Source organism: Lissotriton helveticus, chromosome 2_1 (assembly GCF_964261635.1).
Source record: "Lissotriton helveticus chromosome 2_1, aLisHel1.1, whole genome shotgun sequence".
NCBI lineage: Eukaryota > Metazoa > Chordata > Amphibia > Caudata > Salamandridae > Lissotriton > Lissotriton helveticus.
Genome location: NC_136059.1, coordinates 760,430,877 through 760,454,568, shown reverse-complemented (window position 1 = coordinate 760,454,568; position 23,692 = coordinate 760,430,877).

Genomic DNA, 23,692 nt, shown 5'->3' with positions numbered 1-23,692 from the left:
GGGCACCGAAGCTGTTGTGGATGTCGGCGATCTTGCGGTGGAAGAACGAGGCGAGGGAGTCGCTGAGGTCTTGTGACGGAGTGATGTCGTTGGTGCCGGTGCTGGGGTTGGAGAACTCCTTGACGATAGTGGAGAGCTCTTTGCTGTCGTGGGCGTTGTTGTCCAGTCGTTCCTTCAGGGATTTCTTCTTGGTGGTGCGAATGAGCTGGTGGTGCTTGAGGGTAGCGTGTTTGAGGGCGGTCATGTTGTCGGTGGTCCGGTCGAGGAGCCAGGCTTTCTCGAGGGTGCGGCAGGTCTTCTTGGAGTCCTTGAGGTCGTCGGTGAACCAGGATGCCTTCTTGCTTCTGGGTCTGCTGGGAGGGTTCTTTAGTGGCGCGAGGTCATCGGCGCAGGTGGTCAGCCACTGTGTGAAGTTGCGGGCTGCTTCGTAGGGGTCCGTTGTGTTGGCGGGTGGGCTCTGGCTGAGGGACGTGGTGAGCTGGTCTGCGGTGATCTTGCTCCAATTCCTGTGAGGTACCTGTTGCGGGTGGTGGTGGGTCGTGGATATTTTGAAGCTGAAGTGGACGCAGCTGTGGTCGGTCCAGTGGAGTCCGGTGGCGTGGCTGAAGGTGATGTACTTGCTGGAAGAGAAGACGGGATCAAGCGTGTGGCCGGCGTAGTGGGTGGGGGTGTTGACCAGTTGCTTGAGTCCGAGGTTGGCGAGGTTTTCCAGCAGGGCGGTGGTGTTGCGGTCCTTGTTGTTCTCCAGGTGGAAGTTGAGGTCCCCGAGGAGGATGTAGTCAGTGGAGGGGAGGGCGTGCCGGCTGATGAAGTCTGTGATGTCTTCGCTGAATTGTGTGCGTGGTCCCGGGGGTCTGTAGACGAGGGTGCCTCTGAGGGTCGTCTTAGCATCGGTGTGAATCTGGAAGTGGAGATGTTCGGCTGCGGCGAAGGAGTCGTTGGCGTCGGCCGTGATGCGGATGGTGTTCCTGTGGACGATGGCGATGCCACCTCCGGTCTGGTTGATGCGGTCCCTCCTGATGATCTTGTACCCATCCGGGATGGCGATGGCGATGTCGGGTGCAGAGGAGGCGTTCATCCAGGTTTCTGTGAGGAAGGCGATGTCCGGTGATGTAGCGTCGAGGAGGTTCCAGAGTTCCACGGCGTGTCTGTGGACGTAGCGGGTGTTGATCAGGATGCACTTGAGGTGGTTGCTGCTGGTGTTTGTCTTGGCGGGTGCGGGGCAGGTTCGGAGACAGGTGAACTTGCAGGTGCAGCAGGTGAAGGGTCCGTGGTTGCGTCTCGGGGTGGCTCGGCAGCAGGCGTGGGTCCGGCCGGCATTGAGTGCGTTGAGAGTGGTGGCGTCGTAGGTCAGTCGGGTCGTCTTGCCTCGGCGGGGAGGGCCAGGGGTCCTGGCGCTGGGCGCGGGCCAGGCGCGGACGGGCGCAGACGGGCTTACCTTTGGCGCACCTTCGGTGCTCAATCGGCGCTCCAGCTGCGCGGTCGCTCTGGGGGCGTCATAAGTAAGGAGCCGGGAGGGAGGAGCAGCTGGGTGGCGGGAGCGGGGCGGCGAATGGAATCACAGGGGGGCGGGGCCGCAGGGAGGCAGCGGCGGGAAATTCCAAGAAGCAGCGGGCAGCGGGAAATTCCCAGGAGCAGCGGGAAATTCCCAGGAGCAGCGGGCAGCGAGCGAAGGAATTTGCAGGCAGGAGGCGGCAAAGGCAGGCAGGAGCGGCAGCAGTGAGTGGGGCGACCAAGCCCTGCGGAGCTGAGCATTGGTTACAGTATGTTTTTATTTCTTCATATAGATACTCCTTCTAAACTAACAAGGAAGGAGTTGGCTATACGGGCCCGGCAACGGAAGCTGGAGGCAATTGTCGCTGAATATCGGCGGCTGGTGGCCCAGGAGGAGGAGGAGGATGACTCGCAGTCGCATTCAACAACATCCACAACAGCTGCATCCTCCCCCGCTGCCCCTGGGTCATACAGTCAGTGCAAAACTCCAGCAGTACGGAGCCGTGGTCCGGCAGCCACCCGCCACACAGCAAAAACAACAGCTGCCCCCCACAGTACCTGCAAGTGCAAGGCTCATGTGCACCGATTGACCCTGCGAGTGGGCTACCTTGAGCAGGAGGTGGCGAGGCAGAAAGCCCTACTCAAGGACCTCCGGAGAGAACTGAGGGACCCCCTGGCCACAGGAGGACACTGCTGGCGAAAGTAGAGAGACTGTCCCTTGCCCCTTTTTTAAAGACTTTTGGGGGGGTGGGAATTGGGCGTTGGGGTTTTTGGACTTTGGGAGACATTTGATTTCATGACATTGTTTGGGGTTAGGGAGGGGGTGGGTCGGGCCTTCTTGTGGGATAGTTTATTTTTGTTAGGGTCAAATAGTTATTTATTTCAACTTAAACATAGCATACATGTTTTTTTTACTGTTTTGTGGGGGAGGCAGGGGGGGTTAACTTAACTGTGTTTGTTTTCCTGAAACTTGACTGGCTGGTTGATTCAAACTGTCTAATTGCCCAAATTTGTACAAAAGAGCCACTGGCAGAGTTAGTGAATTCAATTGTCCTACTACTTTACTAGTACTACCATCAGTCTCTCCTCTCCTCCTACTCCTTTATTCTTCCTCCCCCAAAATGCTTATCTTATCTGTGATTCGTGTTTGAGAATAGGGCTAGGCACAGGGCTGGCTGCATGGAAAATGGCGATTAAGGTTGGCTATGGATCCCTGGATGGATGAAATCTCATTGTTGTGGTGGTAGTAGTAGTGGTACACACTGGCAGTAGCAGCATATGAAAAAAAAGGAAATGAAACATTGAGTGGCCTGAACAGAGCATTAGAACAGTACGATAGATAGTACAGTACACAACAACAGTGCCATAAATTGTAGCCTAAGCAATGCTAAAGTATTCAAAATATAACTACGTAAGCATTCGTCACGTGTAGGAGGAGGATGTTGTTGATGATGAATCCACTCGATGGCGCACATGAAATTCTGATTTGATGTGCAAATACTCATTGGTGTGTGTAAAGCAGAAGAAAAATAAGAATATATGATCGGATTCCTCCACCAGCCTTGAAATTGATTTTCTGTTGCTTTGACCTTATCCTCCTCAACAAGTGTGTAGAATTATTGTTGTCATTTAGTCACACCTCAATGAAAACCACACAGCCCGGGGGAAGAGCGTTAGGGTTCCTTACACCTGGATGCTTCTCCGCTGCCAGAAGTTGTTGCTCTCCATTCCTTCCATTCCTGGACGCGTTTCTTGCCAGAATTCAATTGGAACCATACTTTTGAATTGTAAGTAATTACTGGCACCGCATTCACTTTCGATTATAAGGTGCACCAACTCAGTAACTATAGGAATATATTTTACTTACTTTGGCTTAAATCGATCAATTATAACGCCAGTAAATAGCTCATGTTTGTTGCTTAATCGATGTACGGGTGAAGTATTTGTCAATCTAAGCTACATCCTTTGACAATTCGTGTAATACCTGCCTCAATGAGTGTTACTTGCCAAAATTGATAACTGCATATCTAGTGACTGCAGATATATAGCGATATTCTCTGGATTTTTACAACCATTAGAGGAGCCGCTTCTACGATTTAGAGGCCCTAGTCATTATAATTTCTGACAGATATGGCATATAATTATTTTTTGTCTATATCCATCACATGGGACTTTTTGAATAAACAACAGCCTTGACATATGCCCCTCGCTATTCACTATTTTGAATTATGAGTTTGATATTTCTAGTCAGGCATTACACCATTGAAAACACTCTATTCAGCGGCGTTAAAAATAGCTGAACAACATAATTAACTTTGATATTGTCGGGACTAATTAATGAAGTCTTCTGATCAGGTAGCAGGTTACTGCAACCATTTGTTCTGCGTCGATCCTTCACAGACAAAATACAGATATGTTGCTGTACAGGAAGGGTCCACGACTATACAAGGCTATATTGATAAGTTAATTGCCTTTGTAGCCCTTGAGTAAGATACATTTTGAGGCCCATAACAAGACAATAGTTTCATTTTATGTCTGCTATTGTCATCCTAGTTCATGACAAGCTTCTGATTCATTCTCCACATTTTTATTTTTAGAAACTTGGTCTTACTTTAACTGTGAAGAACAAAGTAAGAAAAGCCTTCGGCTGCATCTGAAATATAGATTGGTTGCCATATATCAAAAGGTACATATCTTTGAAAGTTGTCAAATTTATCTTTTAACATTGCGCTGACCAGTGGAATAATGAATTTTTCTGTTCCTTTCTGGCAGTGATTTGATTGTGGCTTTTGATTACCACTTTGTCTCAAGGTTACTCAAGACTTCCTTGTGAACATAAAAGAAGTAAGCTATTGCTATTTCTCAGTCCCCCTAGACCACAGTTTAAACACAAGGGTTAAGGAGATGATACCTAAATAGATCTTTACGCACTTGGGCTTTGCACAAATGTGATCTTCTGACACAGGTGTATTTGCTTTTCTTTGCTCCCACTGCACACGGTTTTTCTTTTTCTCATTTCTCAATTTGAGACAATACACTGTAATGTGAAATATAACATACTGTATTATATCTACATAGGGTTTTTGTTTCTTGCAAAAAATAATCCTCCTGAGGATGGTCTAAAGGACTGACGCCACACAGACCGAAACGTTGACAGTCCCGTCAACTCCAAGAGAACCTCCTGTCTCTTTAGCAATATTTATCTATATTAAGTTAATATTTGCTTATTATTTTTCCAGGAGCTGATGTAGGTTATGATATGCATGTTTAAATTGATTTGTACATCTGTTCACAACTTGTTGCTGATATTCATTTTGTTTCAATGTTCTCTTCTTAAACTCAAGAAATATTAATCAGATAAATTGACTTTATATGAACTGGTTTCTCCGTGTGCCTTACCTTTTGTCCGTTTAAAAGTGTACTTATTGTGGTTGTCTTCTGTGACACTTGAGAGTCTGATTATGTACGACTGACTCAGATTCAATTTAAATAATAGAATATATTTGGAACAAGTGAAATCCCTTGTAGACACTCTTTTCTTTGAATTATTCATTGCCCAAACCTACAAGGGTATATTTGTTTTCCCACTCTCCATAAACAGTATTACATACAAGAATCATTTCTAAAGTGCGTACTCTGAGTCTCCTTTTCAAGGATAGTAATTAGCACACAGCAGGCCAAGGCAGGCACCACTGAGTGAACCAACCTCCATGTAGCATACCTATTTGACACAGACAGACAAAGCAGATCTAATTGTATGCAGCAAGCCACATAGCCGCAATTTTACTTGAACTGCTGTCTGGACTCTGGCATAACAACATTGCACTGGCTCGATCATTCCATACCACGACTAGGCAGACATGTAATTCTGCTGTGGTTGTTGTTGACTTGTTTACCTGTTTGCCACTCACGAAATGGCCATAGTTCTTCCGTAAACCGACGATGATGATCCATCCATCCCAGTGAGTGACTGTAAAGATATTATGTAACTTTGATCATCAAGACTCATCATCATCATGGTATTGGCAAACTCAATGTTGTTCATGCAGTCACAATCTACACACAGTGAGTCCAAGGACATTTTCCATATTAAAAAATGCAACGTAGTGGCCCCTGCAGTAGAAGTACAATTTGCATTAAACAAGGTAAAAACAGAGTAGACTTGAGTTACATTTAGCGTGTAAAAGATTAAATAATAACAGAACACATATGATTCATTTCATGCACAACATACAAACAACAATTGCTTTCATCAGAGCCAGACAGCCAGTGTTGTCCACTGCATGCCATCTCATCATTCATTACCTGTTCCACTTTTTGTCCGCATCGTATTCTTAAAGTGAAGGCCCACAGGGCAGCCTCTCATGTCAATTTCAGAAGTAACAGTCAGCATATAGTCAGTAATTCCAGTCCCACTTCTTTTGAGGGGACTCGACTACGAAGCGACAGTTTCTTGATTCTGCGTAATCCAGCCATCTGCCTTCAGGGAAATGGATAGGGGGAGTCTGGAGGAGGAGAATAGAGGAGCATGACTGAGTTGTGAACTTGTGAACTTCAGGAATGCAGACAGCGGCCCCTTCAATAAGAAAATAAGATGAAGACAGTGCTGCTGATGGATTTGTTGTGATTAGAGTTTTGTTGTGGTAAAAGTTGCAAAACAAAGAAAGACACACAGGAATAAAAGTGAATAAGGACGAAAAAACAGAAAGTCAGTATTTCAGGCCTAGGTGTCAGGGAAGTAGAGCTCGTCCTCAAACTCTGTGAATTGAACCTGTAATAGGTCAGCTAACGGAGAAGAACTTCCGTCACCTAAGTCGGTGTCCTCTTTTTCCTGCGTGGATTCACGTATTTTGTAATCTGTTGGTATGAAGTGCTGATTCATCTTGATCAGTGTTAACCTCTCCACATTTTTGGGCGAGAGGCGGGTCCTTTTTGAAGTTACAATGGCACCAGCAGCACTGAAAACACGTTCAGAAGACACACTTGCAAGTGGGCAAGCCAAATAATTTAGAGCCAGCTTGGTGATCAGTGGCCATTGAGGCCTTTTCCCATACCAATTCACCAATGGGTTCTGATCAAGGAAGACCTCTGTTGGGTCATCCAGATAGGCCTGCACCATCCACTCAAGGTCCTCCATGGGTGCTCCACTTTGCGTACCATCTGTTGCCTTTGCATCAACACTGGAACGAGCAAACCCATGATGAGTTATCCAATCCGCTTCCGACAATATTATGGCTGGGCCTGGTGCAGGTGATGATGATGATACGGTTGCTGCTGTCGGTAACGGCTGTGAGGGAAAGTGACTGCCTTCAGCCACAGAAGTGGACCTTGACACCGGATGGCCTGCTGCTTCAGTAGTACTTGTGGTGGTTCCTTCAATTTCCTGCTGCTCTTTTTCTAACCGAGTGGCTGACAGAGCTAGCCAATGTTTGTACTTGGAAACATCTGCTTCATAAAAGGAATTAATGTATTGCTGACCAGTACCTTTTTGTAACGTGGATCCAGAATAGTGGCACAAATGTAATGTTGTTCTGAATGTATTGCTTTAAGCCTTTCATTGTCAACTAGGCGGCTTAATAACCTCTCCGCCAACTGATATGCGTCTTGTTTTTCAGCATCAACTCGGAACGTTGAAGACACCGCCTTCAGTTGGTTCTCTAGCATGCGCAACAATGGGATAACTTTGCCCAAAGTACAGTCCTCCCTGCTGACTTCACGCTTGAACACCTCAAAAGGACGAAGCATGTCTGTCAGGCTTTTAAATAGGTCCCATTCATCCACCTCTAGCCTCATGTCTTTCATAGAAGCACCCCGTGCGTTAAAGACATACTCATTGATTACCAAGTACTGCTCAAACAGGCGCTCAAGCATGTAGAAGGTTGAGTTCCAACGTGTTGCCACCTCCTGGATGAGCCCTCTGACTGGCACTCTACGGTTACGTTGAATGATCCTCAGCTGCTTCCGGGCCTTAAAAGAATGGCTGAAATGTGTGCAGATTCTTCGGCAGGTGGTCAGTAACTTGCTGACTGTGTTTTTTTTTCAAGAAATCATGAACAACAATGTTAAAACTGTGCGCCAAACATGGCACTCTGAGATAGCCATCACCAGACATGGCTTTAACTATAATACTGCCATTATCCGTGGAAACATAACCAATCATGTGCTTTCTTGGCTGCAGCCATTCAAAGATCTTACTGTTAAACTCCTCCAAAATGTTTACTGCAGTATGAGATTTCTCCATGGCAAACATGGCTACTGTTGCATGTTTCCGAGTAGCTTGAAAAATTGTGACACTGTCAACACCTGCAGCTATCTTGCCTCTAACCCCCGCAAAAGAGACCCAATGTGCAGTGATGCACATGCTATCAACTGCTTGGCAACTGGCCCACATGTCTGTTGTCAGGTGGATAGTGTGAACAGCACTCTTCTGCAAAGCTGCTTCAATCACCTCCAGCACATCGTGATGTAGTGGTGGAACCGCAACTCTGGCAAAATAGGACCGGCTAGGAACCTTCCATTTAGGGCAGACTGTTGCCACAAATTCTAGAAAACCCACCCCTTCTTCGAAAGAAAAAGGGAGAAGGTCCAGCACTAACATTTTAGCCAGCATTGCATTATAAAGACGTGCCGTTGGGTGGTTGCGTTCAAATGGCGCCTCTGACCAAAACATTCTTTTAATGGTGGTCTGGACCGTTTTCATATGTGATGATGAGGATCCAGACCTCTTCAACCCAGTTAGGCTCATTGATGTACATTGGTGTCTCTACCAGACTACTGTGCCTCCTAGATGTTGCTGGGGTAGAGGAGAGTGCGGGCGCTACCACTGCAGTGCTGCTGCCAGGGGTATTGTGTGTACCAGAAAAAATGTCTCTTGGTTCTTCACCTCCCCCCTACACGATCAGCTCTTCGTCATCAGATGCAATATCAATGGATACATTTGGATTTGCACTTTTGGCTTTCCAGATGTTACTTAGGTGCGCCTCCCACTGCATAATGTGGTGTTTTTTTAGATGACCTCTCTGGCCTCCGGTACCATAGTTGGTACCAAGCTTACCCCGACTAACTACTTGTTTACAAATCGAACAAATGACTAGGTTTTCCACCTTTTTGCTAATACTAAAGAAGTCCCAAACTGGGGACTGGATATTTCTGGTGGTGGTGGTGGTGCTACTTTCAGTTTCAATGCCAGATGAAGTGGAGGATAGGCGTGATGGAATTTGACTCTGTTGTGCACTTACAGCACCACTACTTGAGGTAATGGATATCGAGCTGGATAGAGGTCACTGCCGGCCCTTCTGACGAGAAAATATGGAAGCTGTAGGTCGTGTTGGTGTAGTAGTTAGTGTTACCTGTGTTGGTGGTGGTACCAGTGGTGCTGCGCCGCACACATCCTGCCCAGCAGCATTTTTGGATAGGGTAAAAATGTCTGTCTGCTGCATGCCCGCTGGGGCTGGAGTGACGATTGTGATGACTGGGTCATCATCGTCAGACTGTTCATCAGCAGCAGAATACACCATTTCTACTTCTTCTTCGTCATCACCCATAACTGAAAGCCTTGCGGGAACCTTCCTTTTACCTAGCTTTGTCGGCTCATGGCGTGCCTCCCTCTCAGATTGCATTGGTGGCTGGCAATCAAGATCTTGATCATCAGAAGGGAGGGGGCTTGAAGAAGAACTTGTACTAGCCCTCCTTGACCTTTTCCTTGCTGGGGATCTGGAAGACAATGGATCATCAGGAGGAGTGGCTTGCTCGGCTGATCCCTCCGCATGAATCTCAATATCCTGATGTGCCCCTACTTCTGAAGGAACAAGCATTGTGGGCAGTTGTGCCTCTCCATGCGCCTCTCCATGAGCCTCTCCATGCGCCTCTACTTGCGCCTCTACTTGCGCCTCTGCTTGTGCCTCTACTAGCGCCACTACTTGCACCACTCCTTGCGCCTCCCCTTGCGCCATCCGTTGCGCCTCTCCTTGCGCCTCTCCTTGTTGCACCTGTGGTTGTCATTGCGGCTGTGGTTGAACACTCGTCAGATGAGTTACACCCTGCATTGATTGGATGCTACTTTGCGATGAGTCAACGCCAACATCACTGGTCGATGGTGAAAGAACAATTAAAGGGGCTGCCTCTGCAGCACTCATGGACTTTGGCCTAACTTGGCGTGGTGGCACTGAGACCAATGAAGCAGAGGTGCTGCTCCCAGCTTGGTCCCCGGCGGACACCGCTGCTGTAGGCGTAGTTTTTTTTCCCAATAAAAGTGTCTGTCGGCACACCATTCTCCGTGGTAAGTGACGCCACTTGCTTCTTCTGCTCCTTCTTACTGGCAGTGCACTGGCAACTTTCTTATTAGAGGAGCTACGGCCAACTTTCTTTGGGCCCATCTTCTTCAGATGTCAGAACAGCAGGACGCAGTTTCACGAGTTGCAGAGTTGTCTGGACCAGGCCTTAAAATGGCCCCCACCCACATGGCCACGCCCTGGACCAGGCCCCAACTGTCAGGTTGTAGGACAGTGCGCCTGCCAAAAAAACTACAGTTCCCAGTAACCTAGGGCTCACAACTACGATTCCCATGATTCCCGGCGGTATTGCAGGATATCACTGGGCGGAGCCAGGCGATCGGGGCTCATGATTCCTGTTTGGCGGAGGGAGCGGCTGCTCCCCTGTGTCCGGGTATTCCTGTTGTGATTTCGCTATTCCTATCGTCTGAGGATTGAGACTGTGCCCGGTATTTAGTAAATGCGCTGGCTAGCGCGTTTGTTTTTGTTTTCCCACACACTTCGGCGCAGAGCTAACTCTGTGTTTTGCTTTGCCTCGCGGCTGCGAGGAGACATTCCTTTCTTTGTTGCAGATTTTGGTCGTACACGCTCTGTGATAAAGCTACACAGCGGGGTGTACATTAGAGAATTCTATATTGGCTTAGCAAGTGGCGGAGTGCAGGGGGGGATGAGGACCTCCGCACTACCGTCATGAATCAATGACGTTGTTTTTGCACAGACCGGATTCGGAATACTAAATACCAAAGCGGATGGCAGTAGTGAAGGAACTACGCCATGCCGTGTTTGGTTTAACCCTTTTTTATACCAAGTATAAAGGAGACATTTGCGCTATCATAGCGAAGGAGGATTTCTGTTAACTTAAAGTGGAACCCCTTTTTCATCTTAAGTCCTGGAGTTGTCGCATATTTCTTTGTGCATTTATTGATCGTGAATGGAACTAATTCTTCAGAGCTTTCTGATTATAGGCTATGGGGTATGTTACTAGTGAGAACTAATGTTTTAGGCAGATGGTGTATTTTGCCACATTTTTCATACGTTCTCTTGTATTATGCAGGATAGAAGGAAGTCAGAAGAAACAGCAGTATGGTGTCTGTGCACCTTTTCTACAGGTGAATCTACAAGGTTGTTGCCTAGCGAGAATTAAATGAGTGTAGGGTTAAGAATTGTATTAACCTTTGTATTTTTGTCTTACAGTTTCTTTTTCCCTGCTGCCCCTTCCTTCTTCCCTTTATTCTTTTGGGTTTTTTCCCCTTTTTGGGGTTTTCCCCTCACCGTATCGTCTGAACACCCTGTGCTTCTACTTCAGGGTGTTCGGAAGGTCCGGAGGTGAAGCATTGTTGCTGCATGCGGATCCAGCGGAGTGCAATCCTGACAGAATCACAAGCCCAAGAATTTCACTCTGCCCGGTCCGTATGTAGAGACAATGGCGTCTATGGAGGATGTGTTACATGCCTTGGTCTTGGTACAGCAGGAGTTGGCCTCCTCTAAAGTAGAGACCGCTGCTTTACGGGAAAAGGTGGAACGTTTGAGTGGTAATCCTTTTAATGCTTCCGCCCCGTCCTCTAATGTCCAGGTTACTGTGCCTCCACCCATTCCACTGGCTACTCCTGAAAGGTTCTCAGGCGACCCCCGCAAGGTACACGTGTTTATGACTCAAGTCCTCATGCATTTTTCCTGTAAACCTTCATCGTTCCCCACAAACCATTCGAGGGTGGCTTTTTTGATATCATATTTGGTGGGAGATGCGGCGGATTGGGCGTTACCTTTAGTAAAACGTGACGATGCTATCCTGTCAGATTGGACAGCATTTAAGGCCGAATTCGAGAGGGTTTTTGACCGAAGAGCTACGACATTCAGTGCTGATAGAGAGTTGTTAGCATTGAGACAAGGCAGGGGAGAACTAATTACGTATCTGACTGCTTTCAACAGACTAGTGGCCGAAGCAAAATGGCCGGAGGAGAAAAGAATGTCCCTTTTTTATCAGGGGTTACATGATGATTTAAAAGATGTAGTGGCCCAGGTTGATCCTCAGCCTACTTCTTTTGTTGATAAGGTGAATTTGGTGTTAAGGCTGGATAGCCGTTTGTCTGACAGAGGGAGTAATAGGAGGAGATGTGAAAGAGGGGTTTACAGTGGTGAAAGAAACCCTCGTAAGGCAACTGGGGGAACTGAGAACCCTCCTGAACCCATGGAGATAGGAGCACTCAGAGCACCTTTTTCGAGAGAAGAGAGGGAAGCAAGAAGAGTACAGGGCTTATGCATGTACTGCGGGAAGAAGGGGCATTATGTCCGGGAATGTCCTTCTAAACCCAAGACTTCGGGGAATGTCAATAGGTTTAAGAAGGTTGCTGTATCAAAGACAGTACAGGAGATAGAGCAGAAGGAGGACAACACGTCTAATGTAGAAGGGGGGCATGCGTGGAAACTCACATCTTTGTCCTCTCTGGGAACCGACGAAACAGATCCGCACTTGATGGTTGTAATGACGCTGGAATGCGAACTAGAAAGATATCAGGTAATGGTGATGTTAGATTCCGGAGCAACTGGTAATTTTGTGGATGAAGGCCTGGTGAGACGTTTAGCTTTACCTCGGGTTCCTAGGGAGAATCCTGAAGACGTTTTAGCGGTGGATGGGCAACCTTTAACATCAGGCCAGATTACCGAAAGAACCAGCGAGTTGGGGTTGTCTTTAGTGATACACGGATACGTGCATTCTGAGGTTTTGTCCCTGAACATCATCGCTGCACCTCAGTACGAAATCATTTTGGGTATGTCTTGGTTACGTAAACACAACCCGGTGGTGGATTGGCAGACGAAAACGTTCCGTTTTGTACCTGAGAATTGTAAGGATCATTTAGTGCCATGTGTTTCTGCTAATGTCACGGTGTTAGCCACCCCTTTTTTGGCAGCTACTGCTGTGGAAAGAGATGTTCGACTACCGGTTGAATACTTGGCTTATAGAGATGTGTTCAGCGAGGCAAAGGCAGAAACTCTACCCCCTCACAGGGAATATGACTGCCGCATAGATTTGGTGGATGGGGCCACGATACCATCTTGCAGAGTATACGCTTTGTCTGTATCTGAGACCACTCATTTGAAAGAGTACATAGAGCATTATTCTCGTTTGGGGTTCATCCGGCCCTCCCGCTCTCCAGCTGCTTCCCCTCTGTTTTTTATAGCGAAGGCCAACGGGGATTTGAGAGCGTGTGTGGACTATTGCGTCTTAAAAAAGAATACCATCCGTAACCTTTACCCTCTTCCCCTCATCTCAGTCTTGCTTGACCAGGTGAGGGAGGCCAAGATCTATACTCGTTTGGACCTACGTGGGGCGTATCACCTGGTCAGAGTGAGAGAGGGGGACGAGTGGAAATCGGCATTCAAGACGCAATATGGTCTGTACGAATATCTGGTGATGCCTTTTGGGCTTTGTAATGCTCCTGCAGAATTTCAGTTTTTTATAAACGACGTCCTGAAAGAATACGTGGACCGATTTGTAGTTATGTATATAGATGACATCTTGATTTACTCACAGGACATCTCGTGTCATACAGAACATATATGCAAGGTTTTGGACAAACTAAGGGAGCATCGTTTATATGTGAAACTGAGTAAATGTGAGTTTGGGGTACAGGAGGTGGAATTTCTGGGTGTGAACCTCAGTCCAAGCGGATTGCAGATGTCCGAAAGGAAGGTACAGGCGGTACGAGATTGGCCAGCCCCAAAGAATGTGAGGGAGGTGCAGAGCTTCTTGGGGTTCGCCAATTATTACCGTCGGTTCATTTAGCATTTTTCCCAGACTGCTGTCCCCATTACCCGGTTGTTAAGAAAAGGAAAGTCTTTTGTATGGACAGGGGAGGCTGAGGAGGCGTTTAAAGCTCTGAAAAGAGCTTTCACCACAGCACCGGTGTTGGCACATCCTGTTTTGGAACATCCATTCATAGTCGAGGCTGATGCCTCAGATGAAGCCATAGGGGCAGTCCTGTCCCAGAGGGATTCACACACGGGTCAGCTCCATCCTGTTGCTTACCTATCAAAGAAGTTGAGCTCGGCTGAGGTCAACTATTCCATAGCGGAGAAAGAACTCTTGGCAATAAAAAGGGCTTTTCAGGAGTGGAGACCTTACCTGTGGGGGGCTTGTCAGGCGGTGACGGTGTATACCGGTCACCGGAATCTTCAATACATGTCCTCCGCGAGACATCTGACGCAAAGGCAAATGCGGTGGATGCTTTTTTTTCCGAGTACAACTTTGTGGTAACCTTTCGTCCTGGCACGGAGAACAGGAAGGCAGATGCTCTGTCCAGACAGGAGATCCCCGTAAAACAGTGTGAGGAGGAGCGATCCATCATCCCTTCAGCTAAGGTGGTGTGTGTGATTAGGGCCGAAAAGTTTCTGGACTATATCAAGGGCTCCAGGTCTTTGGGGTCTTGGGTCCGTTGGGCTGCTACCAAATCAGGCCGGATGGTGGGACAGGGCTTGCCTTTCCAGGGGGAGTGTTTGTTTCTACCTACTGAGGAGATTCGGAAGAAAGCCTTTAGTTGGTGCCACGAAGCTCCGGCGGCTGGACATCCTGGGGTTACCAAGACTGTGAGTCTGCTTAGAAGACATTTCTGGTGGGAGTCTTTGGTCAGAGACGCTAACCTGTGGGTAGAGAGGTGTGATACATGTGCCAGAGCAAAAGGGGAAACCACCAAAAAGAAAGGTCTGTTGATGCCTATGCCCACACCTGATCAGCCATGGCAGAACATAAGTCTAGACTTCATCACAGGACTACCTTCTGACCAGGGATAAACCGCGGTATTGGTGGTAGTGGACAACTTAACGAAGATGGGACATTTCATACCTTGTGTGAATCTTCCCACTGCTAGTCAAACAGCACAGTTATTGGCCTCTCAAGTCATACGATTGCATGTCATACCAAGAGTCATTGTGTCTGATAGGGGGCCGCAATTCATCGCTCGTTTTTGGCGTATGTGGTGCAAGGCGTTGGGTATTGAGTCAGCGCTCTCTACCAGCTTCCATCCTCAAACAGATGGACAAACAGAACGTCTGAACCAGACCTTAAAGAAGTATTTGCGCTGCTACTCCAAGGAAGCACACGAATCTTGGGTGGAGTTGTTGTGGATGGCGGAGTTGGCGTACAACAATGCATGGCACAGTTCGATAGGCATGTCACCATTTAAGGCCAATTTCGGTTACAATGCTAACACTTTGCCGATCAACATCCCTGCTGATTTAATTAATCAGCCCTCTGTGAGAGAACGAGTTCAGACCTTAAGGAAGGTGCATAAAGTGGTGCAAAAACATCTGCTAAAGGCAAAAGAGGTGTACAAACGATGGGAGGACAGACACCGAGCTCCTGGTCCTCAGTTCAAGGTAGGGGACAAGGTGTGGCTCTCAACCAAGTACATTCGTTTCAAGTTGAGGAGCATTTTCCATCAGCGTTTCATTGGGCCCTACCCCACAGTGAGACAAATCAACCCTGTAGCGTACAAATTGAAGTTGCCTACCGCGTTGAGAATCCATCCTGTGTTTCATGTGCAGTTGTTGAAGAGAGCCTTTACTTCGCGAAGAACGGCGCCCCCTGCTATTGCATGTGATGGGAATCTGGAGTACGATGTGAGGTCTATCCGTGACTCCAAATTCCGCAGAGGGTTGCTTTGGTATCTGGTCTCATGGAAGGGGTACGGTTCCGAGGAGGATTCGTGGGAGCCGGTGCAGCACGTCAATGCTCCTAGGGCAGTACGTTCTTTCCACGCTAGGTTTCCTGCGAAGCCCGGGCCTAGGAGGTGCTTGGGAGGAGGGCGTACTGTCAGGTTGTAGGACAGCGTACCTGCCCAAAAACCACAGTTCCCAGTAACCTAGGGCTCACAACTACGATTCCCATTATTCCCGGCGGTATTGCAGGATATCACTGGGCGGAGCCAGGCGATCGGGGCTCGTGATTCCTGTTTGGCGGAGGGAGAGGCTGCTCCCCTGTGTCCGGGTATTCCTGTTGTGATTTCGCTATTCCTATCGTCTGAGGATTGAGACTGTGCCCGGTATTTAGTAAATGCGCTGGCTAGCGCGTTTGTTTTTGTTTTCCCACACACTTCGGCTCGGAGCTAACTCTGTGTTTTGCTTTGCCTCGCAGCTGCGAGGAAACATTCCTTTCTTTGTTGCAGATTTTGGTCGTACACGCTCTGTGATAAAGCTACACAGCGGGGTGTACATTAGAGAATTCTATATTGGCTTAGCAAGTGGCGGAGTGCAGGGGGGGGATGAGGACCTCCGCACTACCGTCATGAATCAATGACGTTGTTTTTGCACAGACCGGATTCGGAATACTAAATACCAAAGCGGATGGCAGTAGTGAAGGAACTACGCCATGACGTATTTGGTTTAACCCTTTTGTATAGCCAGTATAAAGGAGACATTTGCGCTAACATAGCGAAGGAGGATTTCTGTTAACTTAAAGTGGAACCCCTTTTTCATCTTAAGTCCTGGAGTTGTCGCATATTTCTTTGTGCATTTATTGATCGTGAATGGAACTAATTCTTCAGAGCTTTCTGATTATAGGCTATGGCGTATGTTACTAGTGAGAACTAATGTTTTAGGCAGATGGTGTATTTTGCCACATTTTTCATACGTTCTCTTGCATTATGCAGGATAGAAGGAAGTCAGAAGAAACAGCAGTATGGTGTCTGTGCACCTTTTCTACAGGTGAATCTACACGGTTGTTGCCTAGCGAGAATTAAATGAGTGTAGGGTTAAGAATTGTATTAACCTTTGTATTTTTGTCTTACAGTTTCTTTTTCCCTGCTGCCCCTTCCTTCTTCCCTTTATTCTTTTGGGTTTTTTCCCCTTTTTGGGGTTTTTCCCTCACCGTATCGTCTGAACACCCTGTGCTTCTACTTCAGGGTGTTTGGAAGGTCCGGAGGTGGAGCATTGTTGCTGCATGCGGATCCTGCGGAGCGCAATCCTGACACCAACAACACCCAAAAAATCGAAATACACACAAAAATCACCCCAATCCAATGGCATCCATGCCCTAAATGATGTTTAAAATCAAGAGAACACACAGAAAGACTTGGCCCATGCACCACTGACTAGCCCTGGCCATAATGGATGAAAGCAAGGCAGACTGGGTGCATTCCTATGGCACAAAGCACACTGCCTGGCTTCACAATGGCCCCTAGACCCCCACCCCTATGGCCAGGCCCTGGACCAGGCCTCAAAATGGCCCCCACCCACATGGCCAGGCCCTGGACCAGGCCCCAACAACACCCAAAAAAATAGAAATACACACAAAAATCACCCCAATTCAATGGCATCCATGCCCTAAACGATGTTTAAAATCAAGAGAACACACAGAAAGACTTGGCCCATGCACCACTGACTACCCCTTGGCATAATGGATGAAAGCAAGGCAGACTGGGTGGCAGGCCTATGGCACAAAGCACACTGCCTGACTTCAAAATGGCCCCTAGACACCCCCCACATGGCCAGGCCCTGGACCAGGCCTCAAAATGGCCCCCACCCACATGGCCAAGTCCTGGACCAGGCCCCAACAACACCCAAAACATCAAAATACACACACAAATCACTCCAATTGAATGGCATCCATGCCCTAAATGCTGTTTACAATCAAGAGAACACACAGAAAGACTTGGCCTTTGCACCACTGACTACCTCTGGGCATAATGGATGAAAGCAAGGCAGACTGGGTGCAAGCCTATGGCACAAAGCACACTGCCTGGCTTCAAAATGCCCCCTAGACCCACACCCACATGGCCAGGCCCTGGACCAGGCATCAATATGGTTCCCACTCACATGGCCAGGCCCTGGACCAGGCTCCAACAACACCCAAAAATCAAAATACACGAACAAATCACCCCAATCCAATGGCATCCATGACCTAAACGATGTTTAAAATCAAGAGAACACACAGAAAGACTTGGCCCATGCACCACTGACTGCTAGTGTGGCTTTAACATGCACCCCAAAATTACAAAAAACATCCACATAGATATAATAACAGTGAGCTATTCAATTCCATGCCATCCATTCCGTAAATTATATTTAAGTTCGACAAAACTCACAGAAACAGTTGTATCATGCACCCATGACTAACCCTGGGCCTACTAGATACTGTTGCTACCCACAATATATTTTAATTATTTTTTAAAAAGTTGTGAAAAAGTTTATAAATTGTAGTTGCAGCAACTGCAATGCCCCAAACAAACAACACCAACTTACTTGTAAAATCTCTGATCCAAACAACAAGTCCTCAAATACAAATATCCAGAAGCAGCCACAAAGAGTAATCTTTCCAGCTACAGATCCAAATGAAAAGTGACCAGGACATGGACAAAGCAGTGGGAGGAGCCTGCTGGACAGGAACAGGAAATTGGAGACTCTGGGGCACTTTTTTCCTCCCAACCCCCCAAAAATGCACTCCTTGCACAAAAAAGTGCAGCCAAATGTCAATCCGAGGAGTTATTCTGATCCAAATCATCAATTTCAGAAGATTTATGCTGCCAGCGATAGATTTCTTGTGCAGAATTGCAATTTTTGCTATTTCGGTAAAGCGAGATGTTCAAATCTCCCGCCGGATGTCAGCTGCGCGATGCATCTACGTGTTTGCAATTGTTTACCCTCGCGATGCGTGATCGCAGGCCCTCATGACGTATTCGCATTCTGAAAGTTTTGCAGTGCAAGATGGCGGGACACTATGACGTACTCACGGTCGAAAAGTCTCGCGCGATCACGCAGCAAGATCGAAAATGGCACAGCGCACGCAAACCTGGAGGAAAACAACTCGGTGAACTCAGAATCACGGTAAGACAACGCCGCACGCGCAATATTGTATTTTTTGAAGCGCGACCAAGCAAAAAAAATCCGCCAACTCGCGAATTGCTAATTCTTTGACAATTTCGCCTGATTGACAAATCTGTGAGAAATAAAACAAACATTTCACTTTAAATTATTCACTGAAACTGGAACTCAAAAAAGCAAGTGAAAGTAGGAACGATACAACCTGTACCTACATATATGTACACATCCTCCTGGTCACCAGGATACTCAACGTGATCCAAAGTGACAGGGGACTGGAACTCACCTCACCTCACCTGGACCGTGCTCAGGTATACGAGGCCCGCGCTGTCTGTCGGTGCCACAAACTTATCCTGAGGCTTGGGGGAGGCTTGAGTTCCAGTTTCACTGATTAATTTAAAGTGAAATGTTTGTTTTATTTCTCACAGATTTGATACAGTAGCAACACATTAGAGCAGTGGCCCTGATGAAAGCCAAGGGACGTTTAGCCCACTAGGCAGAAACATGTCGGCCCTATTAGTGACAGTCATTCTTTCCATACTGTCCTTTGCACTGTTCCTGTTGTTTTAGTTAGGGGATGTGCCTTGTTTCCAATAAAGAGTAGTTTTGACACATCACCCTATTTTAGATTCACCACGTTTATGTTATGTTGCACTGTTTTTTCACCACTTTCAACCATCACTAACTGGCCAACAGCTGATGGCTCACAACACACTGTGGACCTGATCCATTACTAACATCTTACTGTGTGGCATGGGGTCTTGATGATCTAAGACCGGCCTGGTCACAGTGTGGACGATCAAATGATATGACGGATCACTTGGTTTGTTTGATGGTTATCCACAACAAGTTGTTCTGGGTTTTGGGGACCAGTCTGTGATTATACTTGCCTCTCACACATGTGGCTCACACTCTTTTACCCTGTTTAGTGGCAATTATAGCACTCAGTGACATAGTGTAATTCATGCCAGTGTTGGCCAATTCATTTGGCCTCCAGACCTTACTAGTTTTGTTGTGTTTTTTATAGTACTTCCTTCATATGAACCAACCATATAAGAAAGGGTAGAACATGCAACTGGCTGATTTTCGTCCTGAGTAAACACCTATCTATTGCCATCTAGTTCAGAAAAATCCATTAGTGGTGGGTCACGCTAAACTGATGAGTCCTCCCTTTAGTCTTTAAAAGTCTTCAAAGCCTACATAAACCTAGCCTGGCAAAAGTACAGTGCAAGTAAAACAAGCATTTGCAATGCAATAGGTCTCGCATTAGGAAAGTTTGAGCTAGTGATATTGTAAATGACAATTTTTTTATTTATGTGTTGGTTTTGAAAATAATGAAATTAATAGCTTTGTCATTTACAATGCCAATAGTTTTAACTTTCACAAATGTGACATAGCATTTGTAATGCAATGTATTGTATTTGCGTGACTTAGATGTATTGATATTACAAATAACAATGTCTTAATTTTTAAAAATAATTAATGCTTAAATAAAATGGCAATAGCTTAAACTTTTGTAAATAACTTTTGTGAAGATTATGTTCAGTGTATTTTATTGTGACGAAAATCGAAGAACAGAAGTGAAATATTAACATTTTTTTGTGACATTTCTAATGAAGCTTGAAACATTGAGAGAACATATTTGAACCAGTTGTTGTTGAATGGTTGTACAGAGTATCTTAAAATGTAGAATACTTCGGCAGAGTAAATGTGGTTATTTCAGTTGTACAACGGGAACTTTCATTTCATTGAGATTTCTGCAAGTTTGCAATGTAACTTTTGACTTGATGGGGGGGGGGGGGGGGGGAGTTGACCCTGCAAGACATATGTTTGAATGCCAGCGAAGTCGGGTTGGCTTTGCCTTCAGAAATGTGTAAAACGGGCAGGATTATCTAAAATAAAAACTGTTTTAAACCTGTTATTTTTTGGGATGCAAAGTATAGCTGAATGGACCTGGGTTGTAGGACGAAATTTCATATTTCTATTTCACAATTTCAATTTTGCTACCCTTAGAGTAAAAGTATTTTTCTTTTTGAAGATGCAATTTATGGTAATTCAGGTTATCTGGAGGACGTGGCTTGGTTGTATAGGGTTACTGTTAAATTTCCACCTTTTTCAGATTACCCGTTTTGAATTGTTATAAGCGGTTCGTGTTTTTTTCACTCTACTAGGTGCACTTTAGGAGCACTTCACAGGAGGTCTAGAAGAGCACTTGCACTGACCTAAGTAAAATAGTGAATATGTTAATTGTATCACTGAGTGGCATACTTCACTATTCTAACGTCTAGCGTCTTTGTTTTAAGATGCGTGTCACTGTGTCGCCGACATTCGTCGGGATGATATCAGTGTCAGAAGTCAATCAAGCTGTGTGTCTGTGGGGCAACTCGAACTCCACACAAACAAATGTGATCTCTGTCAGGAGTGAAAAAGAAAAAAAGCTGTCGCCACGCCATGGCGCGCTGTGTTATAAGCGGCTGGGAGTTTAACATGCCACAGTGTCCTGGGTGTAGGGAGGGGCAGGTTAGGGGAGACATTAACAGATTTGGCTGGCTGGGTGCGATCGCAGACTTTGCTGCAGTGCGCTGATGGAAGTAAATAACATGCTTATTAACTAGAAAGATGCTGCTGCTCCGCAGAGTACATCATCACCAGCAGATGTGTCTGGCACAGCGGAATGCAAGACAGAGCAATACTTTTCACATCTGATTTCTGAGACGCGTGAAGTAACTCTTACGGCATGACTAAATATAAGTTTAAGTTAATATAGACACGAGAAAGAACAGATTAGATTGAATACTGCTCAAAACAGATCACCTTTCATTTTAGGACCGAATAGACTACATGTTAAACAAGCGCAGTTTTAAACAAGCCAGCAACAAAACAAAAAAAATGCGTGGTGAAAACGAGGCCTGACACGCAAATAGAATTTCCGGTCGGGAGAAAGGATAGGCGTGACACGCACGAACTGTCCTGAAGGGGCGGAGAAACAACGGAGCAGGGCAATATAACATATTCGTAACGTTACAAATAATACTCTATTACGAAAACGCAATGATAGAATGCATCAATTATAATACCGCAAATATATTTGTGCTGTACAAGGCAGTTGCATGTAACAAGCTTAAAGTAAGCGTGTTTTAAAAGAGTCTTTTTGTAACTGTTTGTAGCGTATTTGTAAGTGTTTTGTGGTATGGTATTTTACTAACTGATTTAAATAGAAATTCTTTCAAAAATAACGTACATGGCAACATTCGGTTGCATCAAAATAAAAGTAAATGCAATATATACTGATGTTGTTTGTATGAAAGCGCACTCTATACATGCATGCCATTACTATACGGTCAAATATTACATAAAACTTACTAAACTGAAAGCAGACATGGAGGCGCCCGCTAAGCATCTTTTGAAGTGTCCGTGTGCTTTGTAACAGTCTGCATCTAATGAAAGAGTAAACCGTGTTGATAGCATGCAGAGTTGGGGGAAAGCTGTCGTGAACTGCCTAAATGCAAGTAAATGGCTGAAGGCTTGAGAAAGCTGTGTTGAAAGCAAACGAATACAAACGTAGAAATGGGGTAAAAAGCACATAGAAATATGTGGTCTAACAAGACGGAGGGAAGAGAGGGGAGGGGGGAGGAGAAATGCGACACGGCGGGAAGGGGCAGGCAGGATGACTCAGGGGAGGGGGCGGAGCAGGGCAGAGCGGCATGTGGGTGTGAAGAACCGGGCCTTTGAAGTGAAGCTAAGCTTCACTTCAAAGGTGTCGGAGGAATGCGGGCGGCTGTGCACGCGCTTTTAAGCTCAATGCACATGCGCATTGAGCTTAAAAGTCACGGGCACTGCAAGGAATCGCCACGATTCCTTGCAAGTTAGATAAAGTGTAGATGAGCCCCTATAGTCTCGCTTGCTCGATGCGCATGCGCATCGACAGGCGAGACCTAACAGGATCCAGCACCCTAAATTTCAGAATTTGCATTATTCCTCAAAGTACATTTGTGGAAAGAGGAGATGGGTACTGTCATTTCTGGGTTGGTCTGTGACACATTGCCTTCAATGCAAAATCCTTGATATATTTTTGCCTGTTGATTAGAGTGCATCAACTTTAAAACTTTGGTTATTTGTAGGTATGCTTCCTCTAGTGTAAGGGTCTGTACAGTTATTTAGTTTGAAGGGTTAGCAAAACCGTAAACCTTAAAATACCAATAAAAGCAGGCTGCAAGTGATCTCTCTGCAATAGAAAAAGGTCAGCTGGATAGGACAGGGTACCAAGGAGTCATCAATGAAAGGCTTAGAATTTGCAACCAGATTTGAAGTAGAAGTGGTTAATTTGCCTATTTCCTGAAAAGGCCCAAGAGGGCCCCAAAGCTAGAATTCTTGAATGAACAAAGTTACAAATGCTCCATTCTCGCAGGACGAACATGAGCCTTAGCATCCAACAGACCCACTCTCCACACTTTGGTGGATTGAAGTGGCAGTCAGAGAGGTTGAAGAAGGAGCGGCATAGAACAGGAAATTACTATATTTGCTACTATTGTTGGCTTCTTACTATAGGTGAGATTAGGGTTAATAGGAAGATGGCGGGAGTGAGTTGGAAAGAACCAGGATGAGGAGGTATGGAATGAAAGTTAACTTGTGAAGATGTATAGAAAAGCTGTTTTTGCCAAGGCTTACCAATCAGAGCATGGCGAAGATTGAACAAAAGTAGTCCTGACAAAGACATGGTATTCCTCTGTACTAGCAGAAACAATGGACTAGGGTAAATCTTCCTTTCAGCATGTTGTCTACTTTTATTTACCCTGAAATGAATGAACAAATGAATGAAAAGACATTTGTAAAGCGCAGTTGGTGCTTCATGAGAAGCGCTCTGGCGCTAAAATGTCAGTAACTATAGATAATGAAAGTAGAAAGTAGAAATTGTCAGGAAGGACATTCTAAGACAGCAGGATGCCTTTTCATGCAAACTAAAAATATCAAGAGCTTCTGGATCTAAAAAACCTGTAGGGCTTTCGTCCCAGCACAGTTGCCCCATTGCATTCTGGTAAATGCTTACTTCAAAGTTAGTGCTGGGATAAGAGGAAGTGTGCTCACTCACCCCTTGTGTTTAAAAGGCTCATGTTATT